A 10,670-nucleotide genomic window follows, 5' to 3' on the forward strand; every position below is an offset into this window, starting at 1 on the left:
CTGATCACATTCTCACCCATCTCCCTCACTGATCACATTCTCACCCACTCCCTCACTGATCACATTCTCACCCCCTCCCTCACTGATCACATTCTCACCCCCTCCCTCACTGATCACATTCTCTCCCATCTCCCTCACTGATCACATTCTCACCTCCCCCCTACCTCACTGATCACAGTCTCACCCCCTCCCTCACTGATCACATTCTAACCCCCCTCCCTCACTGATCACATTCTCACCCCCCTCCCTCACTGATCACATTCTCACCCCCTCCCTCACTGATCATATTCTCACCTCCCCCCTCCCTCACTGATCACAATCTCACCCCCTCCCTCACTGATCACATTCTCACCTCCCCCCTCCCTCACTGATCACATTCTCACCCCCTCCCTCACTGATCACATTCTCACCTCCACCCTCCCTCACTGATCACATTCTCACCCCCTCCCTCACTGATCACATTCTCACCCCCTCCCTCAGCAATCACATTCTCTCGCCCCTCCCTCACTGATCATATTCTCACCTCCCCCCTCCCTCACTGATCACATTCTCACCCCCTCCCTCACTGATCACATTCTCACCCCCTCCCTCACTGATCACAATCTCACCCCCTCCCTCACTGATCACATTCTCACCTCCCCCCTCCCTCACTGATCACATTCTCACCCCCTCCCTCACAGATCACATTCTCACCCCCCTCCCTCAGTGATCACATTCTCTCGCCCCTCCCTCACTGATCACATTCTCACCCCCTCTCTCACTGATCACATTCTCACACATCTCCCTCACTGATCACAATCTCACCCCCTCCCTCACTGATCACATTCTAACCCCCCTCCCTCACTGATCACATTCTCACCCCCCTCCCTCACTGATCACATTCTCACCCCCTCCCTCACTGATCATATTCTCACCTCCCCCCTCCCTCACTGATCACAATCTCACCCCCTCCCTCACTGATCACATTCTCACCTCCCCCCTCCCTCACTGATCACATTCTCTCCCCCCTCCCTCACTGATCACAATCTCACCCCCTCCCTCACTGATCACATTCTCACCCCCCTCCCTCACTAATCACATTCTCTCGCCCCTCCCTCACTGATCACATTTTCTCGCCCCTCCATCACTGATCACATTCTCTCCCCCCTCCCTCACTGATCACATTCTCACCCCCCTACCATCACTGATCACATTCTCTCCCCCCTCCCTCACTGATCACATTCTCACCCCCTCCCTCACTGATCACATTCTCACCTCCCCCCTCCCTCACTGATCACATTCTCACCCCCTCCCTCACTGATCACATTCTCACCACCCCCCCTCCCTCACTGATCACATTCTCACCCGTTCCCTCACTGATCACATTCTCACCCCCTCCCTCACTGATCACATTCTCACCTCCCCCCTCCCTCACTGATCACATTCTCACCCCCTCCGTCACTGATCACATTCTCTCCCCCCTCCCTCACTGATCACATTCTCACCTCCCCCCTCCCTCACTGATCACATTCTCACCCCCTCCCTCACTGATCACATTCTCACCTCCCCCCTCCCTCACTGATCACATTCTCACCCCCTCCCTCACTGATCACATTCTCTCCCCCCTCCCTCACTGATCACATTCTCTCGCCCCTCCCTCACTGATCACATTCTCACCCGTTCCCTCACTGATCACATTCTCACCCCCTCCCTCACTAATCACATTCTCTCCCCCCTCCCTCACTGATCACATTCTCTCCCCCCTTCCTCACTGATCACATTCTCTCCCCCCTCCCTCACTGATCACATTCTCACCCCCCTCCCTCACTGATCACATTCTCACCCCCTCTCTCACTGATCACATTCTCTCCCCCCTCCCTCACTGATCACATTCTCACCCCCCTCCCTCACTGATCACATTCTCGCCCCCCTCCCTCACTGATCACATTCTCTCGCCCCTCCCTCACTGATCAAATTCTCACCCCCCTCCCTCACCGATCACATTCTCACCCCCTCCCTCACTGATCACATTCTCACCCCCCTCCCTCACTGATCACATTCTCACCTCCCCCCTCCATCACTGATCATATTCTCTCGCCCCTCCCTCACTGATCACATTCTCACCCCCTCTCTCACTGATCACATTCTCACCTCCCCCCTCCCTCACTGATCACATTCTCACCTCCCCCCTCCCTCACTGATCACATTCTCTCCCCCTCCCTCACTGATCACATTCTCACCACCCCCCCTCCCTCACTGATCACATTCTCACCCGTTCCCTCACTGATCACATTCTCACCCCCTCCCTCACTGATCACATTCTCACCTCCCCCCTCCCTCACTGATCACATTCTCTCGCCCCTCCCTCACTGATCACATTCTCTCCCCCCTCCCTCACCGATCACATTCTCACCTCCCCCCTCCCTCACTGATCACATTCTCTCGCCCCTCCCTCACTGATCACATTCTCGCCCCCCTCCCTCACTGATCACATTCTCGCCCCCCTCCCTCACTGATAACATTCTCACCCCCCCACTCTCACTGATCACATTCTCGCCCGCCCTCCCTCACTGATCACATTCTCTCCCCCCTCCCTCACTGATCCAATTCTCTCCCCCCTCCCTCACTGATCACATTCTCACCCCCCCTCCCTCACTGATCACATTCTCTCCCCCCTCCCTCACTGATCACATTCTCACACCCCCTCCCTCACTGATCACATTCTCACCCCCTCCCTCACTGATCACATTCTCACCCCCCCTCCCTCACTGATCACATTCTCACCCCCCCTCCCTCACTGATCACATTCTCATCCCCTCCCTCTCTGATCACATTCTCACCCCCTCCCTCACTGATCACATTCTCTCGCCCCTCCCTCACTGATCACATTCTCTCCCCCCTCCCTCACTGATCACATTCTCACCCCCCCTCCCTCTCTGATCACATTCTCACCCCCCCTCCCTCACTGATCACATTCTCACCCCCTCCCTCACTGATCACATTCTCACCCCCCCTCCCTCACTGATCACATTCTCACCCCCTCCCTCACTGATCACATTCTCACCCCCTCCCTCAATGATCACATTCTCAGCCCCCCCTCCCTCACTGATCACATTCTCACCCCCTCCCTCACTGATCACATTCTCACCCCCTCCCTCAATGATCACATTCTCAGCCCCCCCTCCCTCACTGATCACATTCTCACCTACCCCCTCCCTCAATCATCACTTTCTCACCTCCCCCCTCCATCACTGATCACATTCTCTCCCCCCTCCCTCACTGATCACATTCTCAGCCCCCTCCCTCACTGATCACATTCTCACCCCCCCTCCCTCACTGATGACATTCTCACCCCCCCCCCCTCCCTCACTGATCACATTCTCACCCCCCCTCCCTCACTGATCACATTCTCACCCCCCCCCCCTCCCTCACTGATCACATTCTCACCCCCCCCTCCCTCACTGATCACATTCTCACCTACCCCCTCCCTCAATCATCACATTCTCTCCCCCCTCCATCACTGATCACATTCTCTCCCCCCTCCCTCACTGATCACATTCTCACCCCCCCTCCCTCACTGATCACATTCTCACCCCCCCTCCCTCACTGATCACATTCTCACCCCCCTCCCTCACTGATCACATTCTCTCCCCCCTCCCTCACTGATCACATTCTCACCCCCTCCCTCACTGATCACATTCTCACCCCCCTCCCTCACTGATCACATTCTCTCCCCCCTCCCTCACTGATCACATTCTCACCCCCCTCCCTCACTGATCACATTCTCACCCCCTCCCTCACTGATCACATTCTCTCCCCCCTCCCTCACTGATCACATTCTCACCTCCCCCCTCCCTCACTGATCACATTCTCACCCCCTCCCTCACTGATCACATTCTCACCCCCTCCGTCACTGATCACTTTCTCTCCCCCCTCCCTCACTGATCACATTCTCACCTCCCCCCTCCCTCACTGATCACATTCTCACCCCCTCCCTCACTGATCACATTCTCACCTCCCCCCTCCCTCACTGATCACATTCTCACCCCCTCCCTCACTGATCACATTCTCTCCCCCCTCCCTCACTGATCACATTCTCTCGCCCCTCCCTCACTGATCACATTCTCACCCGTTCCCTCACTGATCACATTCTCACCCCCTCCCTCACTAATCACATTCTCTCCCCCCTCCCTCACTGATCACATTCTCTCCCCCCTTCCTCACTGATCACATTCTCTCCCCCCTCCCTCACTGATCACATTCTCACCCCCCTCCCTCACTGATCACATTCTCACCCCCTCTCTCACTGATCACATTCTCTCCCCCCTCCCTCACTGATCACATTCTCACCCCCCTCCCTCACTGATCACATTCTCGCCCCCCTCCCTCACTGATCACATTCTCTCGCCCCTCCCTCACTGATCAAATTCTCACCCCCCTCCCTCACTGATCACATTCTCACCCCCTCCCTCACTGATCACATTCTCACCCCCCTCCCTCACTGATCACATTCTCACCTCCCCCCTCCATCACTGATCATATTCTCTCGCCCCTCCCTCACTGATCACATTCTCACCCCCTCTCTCACTGATCACATTCTCACCTCCCCCCTCCCTCACTGATCACATTCTCACCTCCCCCCTCCCTCACTGATCACATTCTCTCCCCCTCCCTCACTGATCACATTCTCACCACCCCCCCTCCCTCACTGATCACATTCTCACCCGTTCCCTCACTGATCACATTCTCACCCCCTCCCTCACTGATCACATTCTCACCTCCCCCCTCCCTCACTGATCACATTCTCTCGCCCCTCCCTCACTGATCACATTCTCTCCCCCCTCCCTCACCGATCACATTCTCACCTCCCCCCTCCCTCACTGATCACATTCTCTCGCCCCTCCCTCACTGATCACATTCTCGCCCCCCTCCCTCACTGATCACATTCTCGCCCCCCTCCCTCACTGATAACATTCTCACCCCCCCACTCTCACTGATCACATTCTCGCCCGCCCTCCCTCACTGATCACATTCTCTCCCCCTCCCTCACTGATCCAATTCTCTCCCCCCTCCCTCACTGATCACATTCTCACCCCCCCTCCCTCACTGATCACATTCTCTCCCCCCTCCCTCACTGATCACATTCTCACCCCCTCCCTCACTGATCACATTCTCACCCCCCCTCCCTCACTGATCACATTCTCACCCCCCCTCCCTCACTGATCACATTCTCACCCCCTCCCTCACTGATCACATTCTCACCCCCCCTCCCTCACTGATCACATTCTCACACCCCCTCCCTCACTGATCACATTCTCACCCCCTCCCTCACTGATCACATTCTCACCCCCCCTCCCTCACTGATCACATTCTCACCCCCCCTCCCTCACTGATCACATTCTCATCCCCTCCCTCTCTGATCACATTCTCACCCCCTCCCTCACTGATCACATTCTCTCGCCCCTCCCTCACTGATCACATTCTCTCCCCCCTCCCTCACTGATCACATTCTCACCCCCCCTCCCTCTCTGATCACATTCTCACCCCCCCTCCCTCACTGATCACATTCTCACCCCCTCCCTCACTGATCACATTCTCACCCCCCCTCCCTCACTGATCACATTCTCACCCCCTCCCTCACTGATCACATTCTCACCCCCTCCCTCAATGATCACATTCTCACCCCCCCTCCCTCACTGATCACATTCTCACCCCCTCCCTCACTGATCACATTCTCACCCCCCCTCCCTCACTGATCACATTCTCACCCCCTCCCTCACTGATCACATTCTCACCCCCTCCCTCACTGATCACATTCTCACCCCCTCCCTCAATGATCACATTCTCAGCCCCCCCTCCCTCACTGATCACATTCTCACCCCCTCCCTCACTGATCACATTCTCACCCCCTCCCTCACTGATCACATTCTCACCCCCCTCCCTCAATCATCACTTTCTCACCTCCCCCCTCCATCACTGATCACATTCTCTCCCCCCTCCCTCACTGATCACATTCTCAGCCCCCTCCCTCACTGATCACATTCTCACCCCCCCTCCCTCACTGATGACATTCTCACCCCCCCCCCTCCCTCACTGATCACATTCTCACCCCCCCTCCCTCACTGATCACATTCTCACCCCCCCCCTCCCTCACTGATCACATTCTCACCCCCCCCTCCCTCACTGATCACATTCTCACCTACCCCCTCCCTCAATCATCACATTCTCACCTCCCCCCTCCATCACTGATCACATTCTCTCCCCCCTCCCTCACTGATCACATTCTCACCCCCCCTCCCTCACTGATCACATTCTCACCCCCCCCTCCCTCACTGATCACATTCTCACCCCCCTCCCTCACTGATCACATTCTCTCCCCCCTCCCTCACTGATCACATTCTCACCCCCTCCCTCACTGATCACATTCTCACCCCCCTCCCTCACTGATCACATTCTCTCCCCCCTCCCTCACTGATCATATTCTCACCCCCCTCCCTCACTGATCACATTCTCACTCCCTCCCTCACTGATCATATTCTCACCCCCCCCCCTCCCTCACTGATCACATTCTCTCCCCCCTCCCTCACTGATCACATTCTCTCCCCCTCCCTCACTGATCACATTCTCACCCCCCTCCCTCACTGATCACATTCTCTCCCCCCTCCCTCACTGATCACATTCTCACCCCCCTCCCTCACTGATCACATTCTCACCCCCCTCCCTCACTGATCACATTCTCTCCCCCCTCCCTCACTGATCACATTCTCAACCCCCCTCCCTCACTGATCACATTCTCAACCCCCCCTCCCTCACTGATCACATTCTCTCCCCCCTCCCTCACTGATCACATTCTCACCCCCCCCTCCCTCACTGATCACATTCTCACCCCCCTCCCTCACTGATCACATTCTCTCCCCCCTCCCTCACTGATCACATTCTCACCCCCCCTCCCTCACTGATCACATTATCACCCCCCCTCCCTCACTGATCACATTCTCTCCCCCCTCCCTCACTGATCACATTCTCACCCCCCCTCCCTCACTGATCACATTCTCACCCCCCCCCCTCCCTCACTGATCACATTCTCACCCCCCCCCTCCCTCACTGATCACATTCTCACCTACCCCCTCCCTCAATCATCACATTCTCACCTCCCCCCTCCATCACTGATCACATTCTCTCCCCCCTCCCTCACTGATCACATTCTCACCCCCCCTCCCTCACTGATCACATTCTCACCCCCCCCTCCCTCACTGATCACATTCTCACCCCCCTCCCTCACTGATCACATTCTCTCCCCCCTCCCTCACTGATCACATTCTCACCCCCTCCCTCACTGATCACATTCTCACCCCCCTACCTCACTGATCACATTCTCTCCCCCCTCCCTCACTGATCACATTCTCACCCCCCTCCCTCACTGATCACATTCTCACCCCCTCCCTCACTGATCACATTCTCTCCCCCCTCCCTCACTGATCATATTCTCACCCCCCTCCCTCACTGATCACATTCTCTCCCCCCTCCCTCACTGATCATATTCTCACCCCCCTCCCTCACTGATCACATTCTCACTCCCTCCCTCACTGATCATATTCTCACCCCCCCCCTCCCTCACTGATCACATTCTCTCCCCCCTCCCTCACTGATCACATTCTCTCCCCCTCCCTCACTGATCACATTCTCACCCCCCTCCCTCACTGATCACATTCTCTCCCCCCTCCCTCACTGATCACATTCTCACCCCCCTCCCTCACTGATCACATTCTCACCCCCCTCCCTCACTGATCACATTCTCTCCCCCCTCCCTCACTGATCACATTCTCAACCCCCCTCCCTCACTGATCACATTCTCAACCCCCCCTCCCTCACTGATCACATTCTCTCCCCCCTCCCTCACTGATCACATTCTCACCCCCCCCTCCCTCACTGATCACATTCTCACCCCCCTCCCTCACTGATCACATTCTCTCCCCCCTCCCTCACTGATCACATTCTCACCCCCCCTCCCTCACTGATCACATTATCACCCCCCCTCCCTCACTGATCACATTCTCTCCCCCCTCCCTCACTGATCACATTCTCACCCCCCCTCCCTCACTGATCACATTCTCACCCCCTCCTCCCTCACTGATCACATTCTCACCCCCCCTCCCTCACTGATCGCATTCTCACCCCCTCCCTCACTGATCACATTCTCATCCCCTCCCTCACTGATCACATTCTCACCTCCCTCCCTCACTGGTCACATTCTCTCCCCCCTCCCTCACTGATCACATTCTCACCCCCCTCCCTCACTGATCGCATTCTCTCCCCCCTCCCTCACTGATCACATTCTCACCCCCTCCCTCACTGATCACATTCTCATCCCCTCCCTCACTGATCACATTCTCACCTCCCTCCCTCACTGGTCACATTCTCTCCCCCCTCCCTCACTGATCACATTCTCTCCCCCTCCCTCACTGATCACATTCTCACCCCCTCCCTCACTGATCACATTCTCCCCCCCCCCTCCCTCACTGATCACATTCTCTCCCCCCTCCCTCACTGATCACATTCTCACCCGCCCCTCCCTCACTGATCACATTCTCAACCCCCTCCCTCTCTGATCACATTCTCACCCCCCTCCCTCACTGATCACATTCTCACCCCCTCCCTCACTGATCACATGCTCACCCCCCTCCCTCAATGATCACATTCTCAGCCCCTCCCTCACTGATCACATTCTCACCCCCCCCTCCCTCACTGATCACATTCTCATCCCCCTCCCTCACTGATGACATTCTCAGCCCCCTCCCTCACTGATCACATTCTCTCCCCCCTCCCTCACTGATCACATTCTCACCCCCCCCTCCCTCACTGATCACATTCTCATCCCCCTCCCTCACTGATGACATTCTCAGCCCCCTCCCTCACTGATCACATTCTCACCCCCCCCTCCCTCACTGATCACATTCTCATCCCCCTCCCTCACTGATGACATTCTCAGCCCCCTCCCTCACTGATCACATTCTCATCCCCCTCCCTCACTGATCACATTCTCACCCCCCTCCCTCACTGATCACATTCTCACCCCCCTCCCTCACTGATCACATTCTCACCCCCCCCCTCCCTCACTGATCACATTCTCATCCCCCTCCCTCACTGATGACATTCTCAGCCCCCTCCCTCACTGATCACATTCTCAGCCCCCTCCCTCACTGATCACATTCTCATCCCCTCCCTCACTGATCACATTCTCATCCCCCTCCCTCAATGATCACATTCTCAGCCCCTCCCTCACTGATCACATTCTCATCCCCTCCCTCTCTGATCACATTCTCTCCCCCCTCCCTCACTGATCACATTCTCACCCCCCTCCCTCACTGATCACATTCTCATCCCCTCCCTCACTGATCACATTCTCACCTCCCTCCCTCACTGGTCACATTCTCACCCCCCTCCCTCACTGATCACATTCTCACCCCCCTCCCTCACTGATCACATTCTCATCCCCTCCCTCACTGATCACATTCTCACCTCCCTCCCTCTCTGGTCACATTCTCACCCCCCTCCCTCACTGATCACATTCTCACCTCCCTCCCTCACTGATCACATTCTCATCCCCTCCCTCACTGATCACATTCTCACCTCCCTCCCTCACTGATCACATTCTCATCCCCTCCCTCACTGATCACATTCTCATCCCCCTCCCTCACTGATCACATTCTCACCTCCCTCCCTCACTGATCACATTCTCATCCCCTCCCTCAATGATCACATTCTCAGCCCCCTCCCTCACTGATCACATTCTCACCCCCCCTCCCTCACTGATCACATTCTCATCCCCTCCCTCACTGATCACATTCTCAGCCCCCTCCCTCAATGATCACATTCTCACCCCCCTCCCTCACTGATCACATTCTCACCCCCCTCCCTCACTGATCACATTCTCATTCCCTCCCTCACTGGTCACATTCTCACCCCCCTCCCTCACTGATCACATTCTCACCCCCCTCCCTCACTGATCACATTCTCATCCCCTCCCTCACTGATCACATTCTCACCTCCCTCCCTCACTGGTCACATTCTCACCCCCCTCCCTCACTGATCACATTCTCACCCCCCTCCCTCACTGATCACATTCTCATCCCCTCCCTCACTGATCACATTCTCACCTCCCTCCCTCACTGGTCACATTCTCATCCCCTCCCTCACTGATCACATTCTCACCTCCCTCCCTCACTGATCACATTCTCACCTCCCTCCCTCACTGATCACATTCTCACCTCCCTCCCTCACTGATCACATTCTCACCCCCTCCCTCGCTGATCACATTCTCACCTCCCTCCCTCACTGGTCACATTCTCACCCCCCTCCCTCACTGATCACATTCTCACCTCCCTCCCTCACTGATCACATTCTCATCCCCTCCCTCACTGATCACATTCTCATCCCCCTCCCTCACTGATCACATTCTCACCTCCCTCCCTCACTGATCACATTCTCACCTCCCTCCCTCACTGATCACATTCTCATCCCCTCCCTCAATGATCACATTCTCAGCCCCCTCCCTCACTGATCACATTCTCACCCCCCTCCCTCACTGATCACATTCTCATCCCCCTCCCTCACTGATCACATTCTCACCTCCCCCCTCCCTCACTGATCACATTCTCACCCCCTCCCTCACTGATCACATTCTCACCTCC

The sequence above is a fragment of the Heterodontus francisci genome, chromosome 29 (assembly GCF_036365525.1).
Source record: "Heterodontus francisci isolate sHetFra1 chromosome 29, sHetFra1.hap1, whole genome shotgun sequence".
In the NCBI taxonomy this organism is placed as follows: domain Eukaryota; kingdom Metazoa; phylum Chordata; class Chondrichthyes; order Heterodontiformes; family Heterodontidae; genus Heterodontus; species Heterodontus francisci.